The sequence below is a fragment of the Macaca fascicularis genome, chromosome 5 (assembly GCF_037993035.2).
Source record: "Macaca fascicularis isolate 582-1 chromosome 5, T2T-MFA8v1.1".
Taxonomy (NCBI): Eukaryota; Metazoa; Chordata; class Mammalia; order Primates; family Cercopithecidae; genus Macaca; species Macaca fascicularis.
Window position 1 is genome coordinate 13,772,167 of NC_088379.1, and position 19,619 is coordinate 13,791,785.

At 36.4% G+C, this 19,619-nt stretch overlaps 1 long non-coding RNA gene across 1 annotated transcript in view; it reads right to left on the minus strand.

The window, feature by feature from the left end:
- Window positions 1–10,108: 10,108 nt before the first annotated feature.
- Window positions 10,109–19,619, minus strand: part of LOC135964382 (uncharacterized) — a 246,022-nt gene continuing 236,511 nt past the window's right edge. Inside the window, exon 3 of the long non-coding RNA XR_006698135.3 lies at window positions 10,109–10,957. This is a non-coding gene — a long non-coding RNA (uncharacterized lncRNA). The remainder of the gene's footprint in view (window positions 10,958–19,619) is intronic.

Sequence of the window (19,619 nt, forward strand, 5' to 3'; positions counted from 1 at the left end):
CATGATGGTAACATTTAAGGAACATGAAAAGGGAAGACAGCAATCCTACTTATGTAGTAAAATTTATGTAATTCTCCTGCACAAGCCATAAACACTAGCCTTATCATGAACCTGTTCTCCAGGTTAGTTGACCTCTAGAGATATTGCACAGTGGCATTCTGAGACTCTCCACTTTGAAATCTCCATGAGATTCAACATAATCTTCTTTATTGTTTTATTTCTTATTTTTCTGAAGTTTGTTTTCATGTGACTTCTGTGAAAAATAAAAATTTTCAGACTCCTTGCATGTACAGTGTGCTCTAAATTGATAGTTTAGCAAGGTATCAAATAATAAGCTAAATTTGTTTTTAATAGAAAATCAAAGTAAAAGCTATTGATATTTGAATCAAAAAGATAACCTTAAATACTAAATTGTTGAGATGGTCTTCAATTCATGTATTAGGTAACAGGAAAGAGAATTAATGGTGCAACTCTCCAATATACTAGAAGAACAAGACAATAAATAACAGAAGTATAAATATATGGATAAAATCAGAAACTCTTAAAATTTAAAATACACATGGATACATAAAAACAAAAAAAGGACATAAAAGTTGAATTTGTTTTTAAGTCAAAAAGTCTAACCATGTAAGAAAGAGAAAAAACACCAAATAAATATTGAGATAGGCAAAAAGTTTTCTAACTACCAAGAAAAATATTTTTAAATTGCTTAAACTACAAATAATCAGATTGATTGAAAACACTTATAAATTTTTACATTAAAACTTGAATATATTTTTAAAAGACTGTAGAATAACTATAAAAATCTATTACTCATTAAGCTACAATGAAAATATTAATTCAAAAGGAAATTATATAAGCTATATTCTCTAATGATTATGTTGTAAACTTGTTATATATAGATACGCATAATTAGACATATAAATGACAAGACATATATATCCATACAGAATTTTTAAAACATATATTCTAAATAACTCACCTAAAAGCATATACAACTATATACCAGTTAATTTTGAAATCTAGATGACACAGATAGTTTTCATTAAAAATAAATATTTCTGAAAATTCTTAGAAGAAAATAAACTAAAAAACATTTAAACAGTTCAGACTAGTAAATAGTATGAAAGCTTTAAATTTCTCAGATCTGAGATCAGAGTCTCAGATCTCCAGAATCTGGCATCCTTATGAGAAAAAACAAAGTAAGTTTCATTGTGTACTCCAAAGTGACACTTTTAAAGATTCAGTGTATAAATAACCAATCCCTTTGGACTGTTTTCAGCCAGGAATACAAGTCTGTCCATGCCCCTTCACTTTTTTATGTTATAGGGCAAGCCATTCTTCCTCACTTTTTACACTTCATTCTGATTGCACAAGTGAGTAGGAAAGTCTGTATAATTTGGAGTTTAATGAATCCCACTTTCTCACAGGTGTATGCCACTGTTTCAAATAAACAGTGATTTCCTTTATCAAGAATTTCCTTTATCAAGTATTTCCTTTATCAAGAATAAAAATAATATTTTGATTGTTCATCTCCTTTACTTTCCTTGTTTCATTTTAATATAAAGGGATAAAACTTGAAGAGAAAAGAGAAATACTGGTTATTGAGGTTTTTGAAATCCTCAACAGTGGCTCTAACCATAAAAGCAATAAAGGAGGAGCTGTCAATTCCCCTCTGTCTATAAAAGGTAATTACACCTTTAAGGCCCCCAGGTTGAGAAAGGCCAGTTCACCAGGCTTCTGCCCATGGATCATCTACCCACAAGGGATTAAAATGGGAGGAAAACCAAGTGAACTGTTAAAAAGAATAGTTTTTCTATTTGTTTAAGTCACTGGACTTTTAAAACTACATATACCAGAAACAAAATCTCAGTCCTAACAAATGTGTTCCATGAATTAAATAATTTGTTGAGAATTACAATGTAGTAAAGGTGTAAAGAATTTCCAGAATTTCCTGTAGAAAGCCAAGGAAGCAGTTGTGTATGTTATTTTATGACAGGTATGTGAAAAAGTATTTGATTATATTTATGATAATGTTGATACTTAAAAGCATATATAGCTTTTAAGAGAATGTGAAAAGTTTTTTTAAAAAAAAATAGTTTAAAAAATGCAATTTTAAGAAAGATGATCCAGTAAATAGGGTGCACTGCCACTTTTCTGAGGGAGACAATGAAAAAGTATTTTAGCAAATGAAAGGTTCCATTTCTGAAATTAATTAGCACTTCTCAATGTCAAGTTTGTTCAACTTATGAACAGTTCTATTATTAACATACAGAGAGCTAATATGAAAAGCACATTCTTATGTTAATTATCTAATTAACTAATCCAGGCACAATTAAGCCACTAAATTCACACAGTATTAATTTTTCTTATGTTGGTCTCAAGGATACTAAATTTCTTAACAAGTTAACATTTTTGCTGGTCTTCCTGACACTTTGATGTTTGATAAGTCCACTCCAGGGGACTTCTTAGAATGCGTGAACTCAAGAAAAGTTAGAGGTCTCCCATTATTTTCACAGGCCTGTTTTCTAGAGAATTTTGCCTAACTTCACCTGAAGAACTCAAAAAATACTACCCAGCAAGTAACATTTCACTTCAAATGACAGTATTAAGCCCTTCCTTTTTTAGCAATTAATCATGAGATGATGAGAAGAGAAGGAAGTAGAATGTGTTGAGTGCATGGGGATATGAGGAAGCCCTGCTTTGAAGATTGAAATTTTGAAAGCAGAAGAGACAAGTGTCCCTGTTTTTTTCCTGTAGCCATTGAGAGTGGAAAGACCACTGTTCTATCCCACATAGGCAAGATGCTGGACATGGGACTATGAACTGACTGGACACAGCTATTTCTTCAGACAGCCCACATCATCTTCTCCTGAGTTCCCCTAGAAGCCTAGAGGAGATCAAAGAGGTGACAGTGGCTAAGCCTGAGAGCGTTTATCTCTGCCAGAGAATTACCCCAGGAAGGAAACAGAGTTAGAGACAGTAACAACAGCTGCAGCCATATCAAAGGTGAGAATTGGGCCAACAAAGGAAAAGCAGTCAAATATTCCAGTGAGTGTCAGGGGATAATGTAGAACATTCTGATGTTAAGGGCAGAATTATGCTCTTTGATGGACACTTCCCATCAGCAACCTTGGCTGCTATAATCCATGATCTATGAATCACATAATGGACAACATACTATGATGCCTACTGGGAAATTTAAGTCAAAACTGAGTTTTAAAATAACAAGTGATTGAATTAGAGGCTCATATGAGTTGGAGAACAACTGGATTGGTCAGACAGTTTTCCAGAGTTGGTGAGGTTTAATTGGATGCTAATAGAGCCACAGTCTCAGCTTATATTGATTCTGATGTTATCCACATCTATTGAGCTAAGATACTAAAATATATTCCACTACTCAGAAGAGAGAGTGCCCATGAAGAGTCTAGATTTTGCAGATAGGGAAACGTGGGTGTAAATTCAATCTCTGCCACTAGGCTGGTTGAGTACACCTCAGCAAGCTTTTCCCTTCCTTAAGACTCACCGCCTTTTGCCTGTGACAGGTTGGAGGCTAATAAAATACCAGACAGCATTGTTGAGAGGATGGGTGTGTGACAGACTCAGAAGCCAGTCTCCTCTGAAAATCTCTGAATAACTGAGTCTCTCATCCCACATCCTGTGCAAAATCCTTCACCAGAGTTCTGGAAACTCCTGAGAGTTTGTGTCTCTTCCAGTCACCTGTAGCTTTAATGCCTATCTTCTGCTAAAATTTCAGTCTTTACTTTGCATTTTGTGGCTATCTGCTTCATTGAAAATCCAAATTTAAAAAGTGTCTTTCTCTTGGTTTCTCAGCTGCCTCAATTAGATTGTTATTATTCTTTTAGGGGCTCCACATTGCAATAACACATGATAAATTATTTATACTGAACATTAAGGCCATTTTCTAATTCTAGCAAGTGAATTTTAGTAGCCTTCCCTATATTGTTCTCAGTTCTCTCTTTATTACCCTTCTTTCTTCTCTGCGCTCTGCACTCATGTATCTCCCTTTTACACCATTATTTCTAAATGACCTATATGTGTAATGTTTTAATTATTTATATATGTATGTTATATATACATTATATGTTTTATATATATATGTTGTATGTATTTTTATATATGATGTAAAATTCTAGAAATTAAAGAAACAATCACCATAACAATTTTATTACCTAGAAACATTCATGTTTGTAATTGAAAACTATCCAGGTTAGCATCCAGGCTTTACCTATGTTGGCTTGGGTAATTCTCCAAACCTGCCTATGTCTCAATGCCATCATCTCAACAGTGAGAATAATGATATTTGCCTCTTAGTGTGGTTGGTTATGAGACGTAGTAAAGTATCACATACACAGTGCTCAGGAGACTTCCTGCATTCAGTAAACACTCAGTAAGAAGTGCTGGACAGCTCTTAGTATAATTGTTTGGCATTATAATTTCAGCCATCAATTTATCATATACCGAGTGAGAAAGGTAAAGACAAATGAATAGATAGAAATAATGTCTAAAGGAAAAAATAATTCTGGCAAATATTTTTATTAATTGTTAAATTTTTTCAGTATTGTATTTTGATAAACAGAAGAAATTGTTAAATATCTGATAAGAAATTTTCACAAAAATAGTAAATATTTATTATTATTTCTTTACAGTTAATAAAAATGATTGTGCAAACAGCATTACAAGGTTAGACTCATTACTTCCTTAACAACACTCTTTAATTTCAGATGGTTTAAATTTATTATTTACTATAAAACAGGTGAGATAAGGCGGTCAAAATACCCTGTCTCCAATTTCTCAATTCTCTCTTTTTCCCATTTCTAATTTGTGTAAGGTAAATTATGATGTTTATATTACTAATTATAATATTTATGTACTCTTTTGTATATAATTACCCAAGTCTTAACTATGTATCAAATAAATGCAATATTCAACCCACATTTTTACATAGCTTTTTTTTAATTTTTAAATTTTGTGTGTTCTTTAATTGGTCATTTTGCTTGTTGTGCTGTAAGAAAGGCATATGGTTATTGTATTTTTAAATATTCTGTATCTAACAATACAGATGTTCCTTAACTTATGATGAGGTTACATCCAGATAAACCCATCATAACTTGAAAATATTGTAAGTCAAAACTAAATTTAATACACCTAACCTAGTGAACACCATAACTTAGTCTAAGCTACCTTTAAGGTGCTTAGAATAAATATTTACTTTAGCCAAATAATCTAACCCAAAGCCTATTTTATAATAAAGTATTAAACATCTCATGTAATTTATTGAATACCATACTGAAAGTGAATAACAGAAAGGTTGTATAGGTACTCGAAGTATGGTTTCTCCTGAAGGTGTTATTGCTTTCATACTATTTTAAAGCCAAGTAATTATAAATCAAACCATTGTAAATCGGGGACTGCTGTGGTTTGGATATTTTCCCCCTCCAAAGCTCACATTGAAATTTGACCCCAAATGTTGGAGGTGGGACCTAATGGGAGATGTTTTGGTCCTGGAGTCAGATGCCTCATGTTTGTGCCATCCTTGCAATAATGTGTGAGTTCTCATTCTCTCAATTATCCCACGAGGTGGTGGTTTAACAGAGTCTGGCACCTCCCTCTCTCTTGCTTCCACTCTTGCCATGTGACCTCCACACTCCAGCTCCCCTTTGTCTGCCACCAAGAGTGGAAGCAGCCTGAGGCTTTCACCAGAAGCTCACTAGATTCCAGCACCATGCTTCTTGAGCAGTTTACTGAACTATGAGCCAAATAAACCTTTTTTTCTTTATAAGTTACCCAGCCTCAGGTATTCCTTGATAGCAACACAAATGGAGTAAGAAAAGAAACATCTGTACTATAAGCTCTATCCGTGCCACCCGAACTGTGTTGAAATTTATCTACCATTTCTTGGATTAAGTATCACTGTCAAGCAGTAGAAGTCCAGACTATTCTTTCCCCAAGTAGATGGCTCACTATTTTTCCTAGGGTATCAGAAATATGCTTTTCTATTTATACCAAACAATCAGTAATTTTATTAGGACATGCCCCAATGTTGATCAATCAGAATTTTATTTCTAACTATGAATTTACTTCTTTCTTACTTTCAGAAAACTTTCCTGTATTATACCTTTAAATATGTTTTGTTCTGCATATTGAATTTACTAATAAGGACACCATTTATCCTTATGTTTTCTACCCTCTATATTTACCTTCTCCTATCTATTTGCTTAATCTCTTCATCTAGTTTTTCTGTGCATTCTTTTGTGATTATCCCAAAACTCTGTTCCATGACAAAAAAAAAAAATCAATTTCAGTCATTTTATCTCTCACTGTCATTTATTATTTGTCCTGTTGTGTCTGCTTTAATAGTTGACAAATGCATTATCATCTGCTGTTCTGATTTTGTTTCTCTTCACACCCCCTCTTACCCCTCTGCTTTTCATATTGGAGTTGAATGAGTCTCTCCCAGAACTGCCTCTGATCATGATCACGATCATCGCCTACCTTTCTAACCACTGGCTCAAAAAATCTTCAAGGATACCCTGACTCTTCCACTATCTCTCTGAGACCTGAGAGAGTTGCTGCCATCAGAGTCCTAGTATCCTCACGTTTGTTTTTATGGATTTCAAAGGAGAAACTTTCATGACAATGATGATGATGATAATGACCATGACAATTGATGATACATATTGAGCCCTTGCTATCTGCTAACAACTGTTTCAGCTAATTTTTAATAATTGCCTCATTTAATCCATGTAACAGCTCTGTAAGGAGGGTGCTAGTACTATTCTTATCCTCATTTTGTCAGTGAAGCACAATGAGAAAATGAAGGCACGGAGCAATTAAGGAAATCACCCTGAATCAGACAGCAATTTAAAAGTGGTTGCTTCACTTCAAAGTGTTTTCCAATACTTTTTAGAATTAGTGTGTCTTTAGGAATACAAAAAAAGAGAAAAGTCATCTGCCTAACAGAAAGGTGCTCCCCAACCTACCCTGTGTTTTAAATTGCTTTAATAGCAAAAAACATCATTCACTTTACAGTCCTGATTCAAGTCGACTCCTGCCTATCATAGTCTCTAACTGGTCTAGCCACACCACCTACCAACCCATTCTGCTCACATTTGCCCATGTGGTTTCTTCAGAGCACAGACTTAAGCCCACTATCCTTCAAGGGTCTCATATGGGTGTTAGGATGCGTCCCTAACACTTTCATGTGATTTCCAAGATTCTCTGTGATCTGGCCTTTACCTCCCTTTCTGGACTCATCTCCTGCTGGTCTCCTTCCTGAACTTTTTATTGAAGGACCATGGACTCTATTCTTTTAAAGCAATATTGGTATAAATGTATGAGTTACAAGTGCAATTTTCTTACACACATAGGTTACATAGTGATGAAGGCAGGGCTTTGAGGGCATCCATCATCCAAATAACGTATGCTGTACCCATTGCCCTATGGCTTCTTGAACCTTTGCTCTTCCTCTCAAATCCCGATCTCTGACCCTCTGCATTGAGTAAATGTCACACATTTTACTTGTCTCAACTTTACCATTGTTTTACACAGGGTTTTGGCTGACCCTATACAGGTATCATGTGATATAGTCCCACAACTTTAAATATTTACCAACTACATTTCATTGAGATTAATTTATACATGGGTGTGTTCACTTTGGTTTTCCCCAGCACTTAACCCTGCATCCAGAAATGAGTAGGCTTGAAGTAAATATTGGTTTGTGGATTAATAAATTAATACCACTGGAGAAAATAAAAACAGAGAAGGCACCCTAAATGTGGACTCTTGCTCTGAGGGAGAAATTAGATTAAGAGATGAAAATGTGCTTGATATTTTTTTCTGTGTCCTGGAAATACACTGAATATTATTTATTTGGGGGACCATTTTCCTCACTAGGTTGCGGGTTCCTTGAGGAGAGGGACCACATGTTATTTATGTCATATACCCACTGAACAGAAACATATTTGGCTCAGGGATTGATGATAAATTATCGTTTCCACTGGGCATGGTGGCTCATACCTTTAATCTTGGCACTTTGGGAGGCCGAGGCAGTCAGATCACTTGAGATCAGATGTTCAAGACCAGTCTGGTCAACATGGCAAAATCCTGTCTCTACTAAAAATACAAAAATTAGCCAGGCGTGGTGGTACACACCTGTAGTCCCAGCTACATGGGATCCTGAGGCAGGAGGATCCCTTAAACCCGGGAAGCAGAGGTTGCAGTGAGCTGAGATCATGCCACTGCATTCTAGCTTGGGTGATGGACTAAGATTATGTTTCAACAATAAAAATAGTAATAACTTTTGTTTCCTTAGGTGTCAGTGTGTACCTACTGCCCATGGAAAACTACCAAACTAATCACACAGTCAACCGGATGTTATTGTCTTTTCAAAAGGAAAAGTCACACTGATTTTTCAGTGAGACATACATCACACAAAGTGAGACCTACTTGCATGCCTCTGTTTAAGGTTGATTGAGTTATTTTCCATTTCCAAGGCAGTTGAGTTTCAACCACTTTTAAAGAGCAACATGCTTTCTGTGGTTTGGAGTATTCTTTGTTTGCGAAGAAGGTGATAATCAGGTTTCATTCCATGACACGTAGCACAAAGCACATGACTTATAAAGCCCATGGTACCATAACAAGGTAAAAATGTCTTGTCAGATCTCTGGGAAGAAACTCTATATCCCAGTTCAATAACAAAGACACTGGAAATGCAACCATGCCCTGATTCTTCTGTGCACAGTAGCCTCTCAGAGAAAGAGAGAGAACAGTAGACCTGTAAGTTGAAGTCTCAAAGTCAGCCACTCAGACAACCCATTGGGATGATGAATGAGCTGTCAAGCAGATAAATAAACAGTAACTCTGCCATTGCATTCAATACTTTATTTTGATCAAATAAATGTCAGTATAGAGATACATCATTTGAGAATCACCGTGTTGGAGAAGACTTTAGAAATGTTATTCATAAGAGTATCTAATATTCATTCACTATTATCCAGGGGGTAGACAATTTATATAGATTACCATATAGAGCTCTCAGAACAACCCTATAGGATAGTAAATTAGTACCATTGCTACAGATGGGATTCTCGATGCATAGAGAAAAGAAGTGACTCTCCCAAATTCTTGTAACTATAAAATGGGAGAATAAGGATTTGAATTGGGACTATGCAGTTCCAGAACCTGTGACGTAAACTACAGCTAATCCCTTTATCATAGAGATGAAGACAATCAACAGTGTAAGCAAAGCTACTATGTATTAAATTGTTAACATGAGTATTTCTCTGAGAAACCCTATACATTAATTGTGTTATTTACTAATGAAAATAACACTATAAATCTGAACGTATTGTCCCCATTTTACTAGTGAAGAAAGGGAGGTTCAGAAACATTTAACGACTTCCCCAAGGTCACACAGATAGTAAGTGCAAGGTCCATGATTCAAACTAAGGTGTGTAAACCTTGAAACTGAATCACGACTCATTATTAGCCTGAGTGCTTCAAAAGATAATGAAGGCAATTAGTGCAAAACTATAAGTGATAACTCAAAAATGATAAAGTGGTAAGGAGGATACTGGGACAAAAGATAGCTGGGTTCAAATTGTAGTACCATCACATTTATTTTGTGATCTTAGGAAAGTTATCTCCTCCTTTCTACTCCTTTTGAATTTCCATTTTCTCAAGTTTAAAATTGAATAAAAAATATCTTATTGAAATATCACTGTCAAAGTTAAGTAAAGTGATGTAGGCAAGGGGCCTGACATATGATAGAAATTCAAAAAATGTTAGTATATACCAATTAAACATGGTAGCAGATGTGTGTATTTGTCTCTCCCTTCCCACACACTGCTGAAATAGAAGTAAGTAAGTATAAGAGTAGGATCCCTCAAGCACATACAAAAAAGAGGAAATAAATATAGATGATAGATTTCAATAGATTTTTGAAGGAGGAGAAGCCAGCAGAGGAAGTTAAAACCTAAATATCTGGGAGGTGAGAAATTATTAGAAACAATTCAGTTAAATCCAAATAATCTCAGAAATATTCAAAATTGGTGGTACTATGAACTATGAAAAATACAGATCATACCTGGAACTTAAATGCAGATTTGATCCTCATCTTCTCTCTTTCATCCAGTGAAGAAGTAGCTGGCTATATTTTCCTGCTGCTGTCGGAGACTAGAGTTTATTCTTTGGAGAAACAAAAAGCAAAGAGGTCTTGGAAGCAGATTCACCATGTCTGGAAGTTGTTGGAAGTGACACACTGAAAATGTGCATTACATGGAAGCCTGCAGAGTAAATAAGGCAAGTCCAAGTGTCATCCTTTATTTCCAAACACCAGCAGGAGAGAAAGTATGAGATGACTTCAGTCACATGTCTGGTACCTTCCTCAGATTGACTTGAAAGCTGAACTTAGAAGGAGCCTTCTTTTTCTCCATGTTCTTTCAGGGCCTCTTCACATTCATGTTGTTTAATAGTGTGGATAATGTGCTCCAAAAGACTAGGATGAAAGCTTGCAGTCTTCCTAAATGTCAGGCCCAGAAAATCACAGCATCATTTCCTCTATGGTCCATTGGCCAAAGCAGTTACCGGTCAGCCCTTGTTCAAGAGGACAGAAACAGAATCCTCCTCTTGAAGGGAGGAGTGTCATAGAATCTGCAGCCATCTTTAATCACCCACAGTTCACCCTTTGATCATAAATTATTTGCATTCCACATAAATCTAAAATATACTCACTCTCTTCGAAGGTTTCCTAAGTACTAGCCCATTTCATTGCAACATTAGCTCACAACCAGGAGTGGTGGAGGCTCTTCAGACATGGTTCCTTCAGTAAAGTTCCTCTTAATCTAAAATCTTGGAAATGAAGACATAGCTATGTGGCCTCTTCACATCCAATATGTAATGCTGGAACAAAGACAGGGTACTACCGTCGACAGTCCTGTTTTAAAAGAGAGAAATGAAGAGGTATATTGCCATCAGTAGTGTAGAGAAGTTTTGAAGTCTTGCCAGATATATGTTGCCAATTCCTTTATTTCATTCCAGTCCAACTTTTTGGAAAAATTTTCTGTGGCTCTAACCTCTGCCCTTTGGGTTTTGGGTTCTGCCATGAATCACCTTTCCTTTTCCATAAGAAATGAACTGGATAGCCCATATTTCAGCCCAATTCCTATTGAGAGTTTGAAGGTCTTGAGAGCTCTCATGCCAGCTGGTGGTGTATATGCCAACTTATTTTTAAAACTTCATGGATCTCATTTGGATCTTATTGAGGTTCACTACAATAAACCACATTTTTCCCATAATAACGTATTTTTCCACAAAATAAAATATTTCATCTTCACAACATTTGTGTCATTTCATTGATCAGGCATTATTATTGTCTTCATTTTCCAGAGGAAGATATGCCTTTCTGACAAAGGCTCTTCTCTGTCTTCGTTTGGCTAGGAGGTTGCTGTGGGGCAACTTATAAGATTCTTCAAAGTTCTCTTGTCTAGCAATGACAGGCCACAAATATGCCTTTAAATCTTTCTGAGATATTAATAGTCTTGTAGCCACACCCCACCTTTTTGCCCTGAAATTATGCATTATTGCCATGGATTTGATCTTTGCCCTGAGACATGTCTTTGAGTATCTTTTGGTTGATGGACATACCTACATTATTTAGGTTTTTAAAAATAGATGCCAGATTCTATTTCAGCTATATATTGCTGTATAACAATCTTCCCCTAAGTTTAGCGTAATTAAAAAAACAAATGTTTCGTAATAGTCTGTGATTTTGTGGGTCAGGGAGTCAGGCAGGAATAGGCTGTGTTATTCTTCTGACACTGTATAACTTAGTAGCATTCAGCTAATAACTAGGCTGGTCTAGGGGATCCGAGATGGCTTTCCCCAGGAGGCCCAGTACCTTGGTGGGGATGGCAGGAAGGCTGAAGTCAGCTGCCTTCCTGCTCCCCAATGCAATCTGAAGGTCTCTTTGCATGATCTTGTCAGCAAAGGAGCTATAGTTCTTAAATGGTGGCTCAGGACTCAAAAATTATAAAGGCAGAAGCTACCAGTCCTCCTAAACTCTCAACCCAGAACTGGCATAGTATCACTTATGCCACACTCCAGTGACCAAAGCAGTCACATTCTAGCCCATGTTCAAGGACTGGAGAGCAGATACCACCTCTCAACGAAAGGCATGTCACAGAACTTGCAGCTTTCTTCAATCCACCACAATTATTTCAGAGAGTGCAGGAAGAGAATAGAGCTCTAAGTGTAAGGGAGCTAAATGTTAAACTACTATAATACAGAGTCAATAGATAATATTTGTAATTATTATCAAGACCAAGAAGTACAAACATATTACTTATAGCTTTCGAGATAAATTCTAGAAATAATGGCTTTAAGAAAAGAAAGTAGGTACCTCTTGGGGAGGACTTGTTGGCAGAAAGGGATAAACAAAGCTCTTCTTACATTTTATTTATAGCCTTTGAAATAATATTTGATTCGTTTCACTGTGCACTTGAAATACTTGACAAAAATTAAAATTAATTTCCAAAGGGTAGTTTCTCATCATTTTTTTCAAGTGTGGTAATTGTACCCCACTAGCCTAAGATGATGTTGAATGAATTTTGCAATGTTACTATTCTGAAATAAGCAACTAAAGAATTCTTCAGAAGTTCCTCTCTGTCTCTGACTCAAGATAAGCTCAATAATTCAAATAATAATAACACTTCAGGAGAGCCGATACCATAGTTTCTACAAGAAAAATGACTGAGACGACAAATTTACAAATCTTTTAAATAAATCCAATGTTTATTACACTTTAAAAGTGTGTTAAAGGCCGGGTACGGTGGCTCACGCCTGTAATCCCAGCATTTTGGGAGTCCGAGGTGGGTGGATCATGGGTCAGGAGTTCAAGAACAGCCTGGCCAAGATGGTGAAACCCCATCTTTATTAAAAATACAAAATATTAGTCAGGCATGGTGGCAGGTGCCTGTAATCCCAGCTACTTGGGAGGCTGAGACAGGAGAATCGCTTGAGGGAGGAGGTTGCCGTGAAGCCAAGATTGCGCCACTACACTCCAGCCTGCGCAACAGAGTGAGACTCCATCTCAAAAATAAAAATGTGTGTTAAAATGCAGGCCAATGTTATAATTAAACTCCAAAATAACACCATTGGTAACATTTGTGTAGTGCTGTGCCTTTGATAGATGATTTTCCTATACATATTTTTTATTTCATGTTCATAACACTTCTGTTGCTTTATTGAGCAAGCATTACTATTGTCTTCCTTTTCCAAAAGAAGAAAGTGAGGTCTTCAGATATGGTTCCTTCAGTACAGTTCCTCTTAATCTAAAAACCTGGAACTGAAGGCACTGCTATGTGTCCTCCTCACATCCAATATGTAATGCTGGAACAAAGATAGGGTACTACCATTGACAGTCCTGTTTAAAAAGGGAGAAGACCTTGAAACTCAATCATGACTCATTATTAGCCTGAATGGTGATGATGGTTTGACTCTGAATCTCTACCCAAATCTTATCTTGAATTGTAATCCCCACATGTCAAGGGAGTGACCTCTAATCTCCACTTGTCGAAGGAGGGAGGTGATTGGATCATGGGGATGGTTTCCCCCATGCTTTTCTCATGATAGTGAGTGAGTTCTCATGAGATCTGATGGTTTTATGAGTGTCTGGCATTTCCCCTGCTTGCACTTATCTCTTCTGCCACCATATGAAGAAGCCGTTGCTTCCCCTTCACTTCCACTATGATTGTAAGTTTCCTGAGGCCTCCCCAGCCATTCGGAACTGTGAGTCAATTAAACCTCTTTCCTTTATAAATTTAAATTACCCAGTCTTCAGTATTTCTTTACATCAGTGAGAAAACAAACTAACACAGATGAGCTAAGTATATTATCAAAGCTGATTTTTCTTTTCCAAACCCTGAGCTTTTTCATTACACTTGGTACTGGTCTGCCAAACCCTTATAAGACTATGACCAGAGTGTGTAAGGGAAACAGAACTGTGAATGTTCATCTGAATCTGAAAAATACTACCACACTTGAACATTCCACAAGAATGAGTATAATCTTGACATGTGTAGTAGTAATAGTATATTTATTGATTATTGCAATATCGAGAAGCAAACAGTGTCTTTCTGGATGCAAACAATGAAGAGAAAAGGATTCCAACTCAGTAACATTTCAGTGAGAATGTTGAAAATTTTCCTCTATTAAGATAAAGACATTATCCAGAACACTTTCTTCAGGATAGTGCCAAAGTGTATGTAATTTGAACAACGAACCAACCATTTAAAGTACGGTTTGCAGAAATTCTGGTGTGATTTTTAATAGGAAGGAAAATGTGGGACATGAAGAGGTTTCACAGCTACATTTCACAGCATGGGGTCCTCAGCTGCTCCTCTTGAATGGACTGGTATGACAATGCACACTTACTCTGTAAACAGGTTTCACTTAGGGACCTGCAGCTTTGGCTTTGAAGGATAGAGCTGCCATCTTGTATAGTGTTATGAGCCATTGGGAGGTGTGGTTTTCCACTTGGCTAAGAATTGTTGTGTGACCATGGGCACATAAGATGTGAGTCTCAGTACTCTCATTTAAGTGTTAATACATAGCATTTTCCAAAGTGTTCTGCCCATACCACTGACGGCACACATGTCAATCTTAGTCGGGACAGAGCTGAAAGCTTTAAATTGTGATCATAATTTGTTTATTTTAATAGGGATTGGAATAACAATAAAGTATCTTCTCTAAGATTTTATCAACATTATTGGTTAGTTTGAGACTAGAGTAGGTACTGAAATTGTTGAAGGTAGTCAAATTAAAGAAAAAAACAAATAATAATAAAAGTATATGTGTGGGGAAGCAACTAAAAAGCACTGGACCAGAAGAATCCTTTCTGCTTGAAAAATGTGATTTTTTATCCTTAAAAGACAGGAACATCAACAAGAACTAATTTTTTTTTCTGTATTAATAAGAACACTGTTAATAATAGCTACTGCTAATGGCTATAATAGAAGGACGAAACTGTTATTTTCCCTGTTAAATAAGGAAACAACAGTTCAGGGAGACTAATTTGTAAAGAACCACACATCTGACTTGTGGCAGAGCCACGATTCAAAGCAGTTTTACAATAATTGCCGTCTATACCCTTCCATGGCCTATGGAAGAACATAATAACTGAAGTTAAGTGGATGGAGCTCTGGAATCAGACTGCTCAAACTGGCAAATTGGCTCCATCATTTTCTCTTTTTATTAACTTTTATTTTAGGTTCAGGGGTACATGTGCTGGTTTGTTATACAGGTAAACTGTGTGTGATGGTAGTTTGGTGTATAGATTATTTTGCTATCTAGATAATATGCAACCTCCCAAGACTGAGTCAAAAAGAAATTGAATACCTTAATAGATCAATAATGAGTTTTAATATTCAATTAGTAATAAAAAACCTACCAAGAACAACAAGAACAAAAAATGACCAAGTTACAGAAGAATTCACAGCCAAATTCTCCAGTTTGTAAGGAACAGCTGATACCATTCTGACTGAAACTACTCTAAAAAATTAAGGAAAAGGGATTCCTCCATAACTCACTCTCTAAAGTCAACATCGTTCTGATATTAAAATCTGGCAGAGACACAGCAAAAAAAGGAAAAGAAAACTTCAGTCTAATATCCTCAATGAACATAGATGCAAAAATAGTCAAAAAACGAATCCAGCAGCACATCAAAAAGCTTATCCACCATGGTCAAATAGACTTCATCACTGGGCTGAAAGATTAGTTCAACATACATAAATCAATAAATGTGATTCATCAAAACAGAACTAAAGACAAAAACCACATGATTATTTCAATAGATGCAGAAAAGGGTTTCCATAAAATTCAACACCACTTCATGTTTAAAAACCTTAAGAAATTAGGCATTGAAACCATATACATCAAAATAATAAGAACCATCTATGAAAATCCCATAGCCAACATCATACTGAATGGGGAAAAACTGGAATCGTTTCTCATGAAAAACAGCACAAGACAAGGACGAACTCTCTCACCACTACTGTTCAACATAGTATTGGAAGTCCTAGCCAGAGCAATCAGTCAAGAGAAAGAAATAAAAGCCATCCAAATAGGAGGAGGGGAAGTCAAACTATCCCTGTTAGTATATATGATTCTATACCTAGAAAACTCCATAGTCTCTGCCCAACAGCTCTTTGATCTGATAAACAACTTCAGCAAAATTTCAGGATACAAAATCAATGTACACAAATCAATAGCATTCCTATACAGCAATAACATTTAAGCTAAAGGCCAAATCAAGAATGCAATTCCATTCACGATAGCCATAAAAACAGTAAAGTACAGCTAACTAGGGAGGTGAAAGATCTCTACAATGAAAATTATAAAACACTGCTCAAATAAATTAGATGACACAAACAAATGAAATAGCATTCTATGCTCATGGATAGGAAGAATTATTAAAATGGCCATACTGCCAAAAGCAATTTACAGATTCAGTGATATTCCTATCAATCTATCAATGACATTCTTCACATAATTAATTTATAAAAAACTATTCGAAAATTCATATGGAACCAACAAAAGAGCTTGAATAGCCAAGGCAATGCTAAGCAAAAAGATCAAAGCTGGAGGTACCATGCTATCCTACTTCAAACTATACTACAGTGCTCCAGTAATCAAAACAGCATGATACTGGTACAGAAACAGACACATAGACCAATGACTCCACCAGTTTTTACCTGTGAGACTTTAAGTATATTTCTGAACCTTCCTGTGCCTGTTTCTACATCTGTAAAGGAGGGTTAATAATAATAATGTGTTTATAGTGTTATTGGAAATATAAATTATTTATGGCAAGCATAGAGCAAAACACCCGATGGATAATAAGCTCTTGGTAATGTCCAAACTGTCATTGCTGTTGCTTTTGTTGTTGATGTTGTCTTGTCCTCTTCAAAATTAAACTTCAAAATCTTGCCCTTGGTAATATTTTTGCAGTGCTGTGCCTTCTATAAATTATTTTCTTATACATAATTTTATTTGGCTTGAAGGCCTTCTCCAGCCTTTTAAGCATCTAGGTTTACGGACCTCATTTCCCCCTGTATCATTTTGTATCTCACATTGGTTGCTGTATCTTTAAAATGCTTTCCAAACTTCAAATGTCGTATGTCTTAGGTTTGCCATTTATGTCTTTTTCTCCCTTTTTTCCACGTGTGGCAGAAGTCTGGGAGATGATTTCATGAAAGATAATAACTTCCATGTGTTGTATGCTACCTCTGCTCCAATGCCTTACTTACATCATCTCAAACAACCCTTTCAGTCACACTTGCTGTGGTTGTGTTTATCATCATTTACAGAGAAGGAATTTCTGGTGCATAGAGGTTAAGTGACTTGCCCACTCTCTTGCAGATGGATTGTGGTAGAACCAGTATTCACCCCTATTTCCATGTGATTCTGTAATGCACAGCCTTGATTGGTCACTTATCATTTACTATGACTTGAATTTCTGCTGGTCTTGGACCTTCCGAGGGTTTTCTCAGAAGCCGTCAAATTTGTTTACGGATGATTCCCATACTACCTTTTTTTTTTTCTGAAGACATTTTTAGTTTGGGGCTCAGAAAACATGACTCCCATATTTAAACAAATCTGGAAAAGTGTTCTCCCAGGACATCATCTGGGCAACAACAACAAAAAAATTTGTTTGCCTTGTTTAAAAGTGATGTCCTTAGTCAAGATGAACGCATACTCCTTTTGAGTAGTTTAATCATTTTTCTAATTCAGACAAAATGTTTGGTATTGTTTGGTATCTACTGACTTATTGTGATGGTCACGAATTGTCAACAAGGACCTCGAAAACTCTCTGAGTCTTAATCCACAATGCTCATTTCAGCCAACCCCAACACTTTGAAGGAGGATTCACTTAATAGGAACTAAAATTTTTAATATTCCTTATAGTGTTAAGGCTCTAAAGGAAACTTGGTACATTGTGGTAGCATCAATCCCTGGAACAAAATATTTGATTTCATATGGCCTTTCTTATGCTCTTATGATTCAGCTCAGGGACGGAAATTTCCATGCAAAGGAGAATTCTGAATTATATTTGTTTCCATTATGGTTTTGCTGGGATTGACTTTTCTTAGTTTGCCAATGGCACTAATGACCATAGTGAGTTTGAGCATTAAAATATCAATATTTATTACAAATAACACATGTGGGCCATTGATACTACATCTTATAGTAAAAGAGCTATCAATAAAGCAGCATCTACCTGAAAACTCAGTCCCTTATCTTCCTCTCTCTCTCTCTCTCTCTCTCTCTCTCTCTCTCTCAGTCTTCTGCTTTTGTAAACTTTTCTCATATGCCTCATTCATGTGTGAACAGCCAGTGATATGTGCAGTGAGGGAAAAGGATAGACTATAATTGAAACTGAGAGACAGATATAGGAAAAGAGGAGACAGGGAGGGATATTGGGGACGTATCACTTATGTGCCTGCATTGTTTTGAATTATTGTGTAGACTCAATATGCAACATTATTTAGTCCTCACATTAACTTTACATTTATTTATCTCTGTATCTATCTCAATATGGAACCATCAGACCACCCTATCTGGGCTCAAACACAGAGGGAAGCCTGAGATAAGGTTTAGCTAACACAAATTTTGATCCTTACTGGGTGTGAACATTTGGATAATTGTACTCTTATTTTCCCCTTTTACATTTTCTTGTTGCATGAATGTTTTCAATTTAAAAATGCATTGTTTTCAAGGTTCTTATTATTAACAAAAATAATAAATACCCAAAGAGTCCTGTCCCAGCTTGCGCGCTCTAGAAAAAGACTCTGAGAGAGTTTAGTGTACAGGGTGTCCCTTGGGAGCAACACCCATGGAGGAGGTGGTGAAGCAGAACTGGGTGAAGTAAGTTCATAAACTGTGGCGCAGACCCAAGAGCCTCAGTGGACCCATGAGAAGGTATAGAGTTGAAATGGCCCAACAAGCTGTTGCACATGAGGCTAAAATGAGCAGTCCTTTTTCTCCATGTCAGTCAGTTGGATATGTTCCGCCCTAAAGTTCCTGTCCAAAGTTGGGTGACCTTGAGCAAGCTGGCTCTACTGAGGCTAGTCCTTATGGGCTGATAGCTGAATGCTGATCCCTAACAGCATTTCCTGAAGTTGAGGCAACAAATTCTTCCATTGAAGGAGGAATCTGGCTGGCACCTGCTTCACTGGCACAGGATCTCTGCCATCACACACGGTCTTGGGCTTTGAGGGGACCACGTTTGGTTCAATGCTCTGCTATTGCTGCTGTCCTCACATTTAAATTTTAAAATAAGAGTTCCTGTATTTTCATTTTGCACTGAGCCCTATAAATTAGGCAGCCAATGTGTTCTGGGTACACAGCTCAATATCCAACACAGTTCCTACTCCCTGTGATTCTGATGTATCCTTACAGAGTAAGCCAGTCTTCAAAAATGCACTTCCAGAGTAAAACAAGATTAGTCCATGCTACCCCTCAGCTGTGCTGATGCAGAATAAAAGCCTTGAGATCTTCTGAAATGGAATTAAGCATCTACATAATTTAGCTAGTTAGGT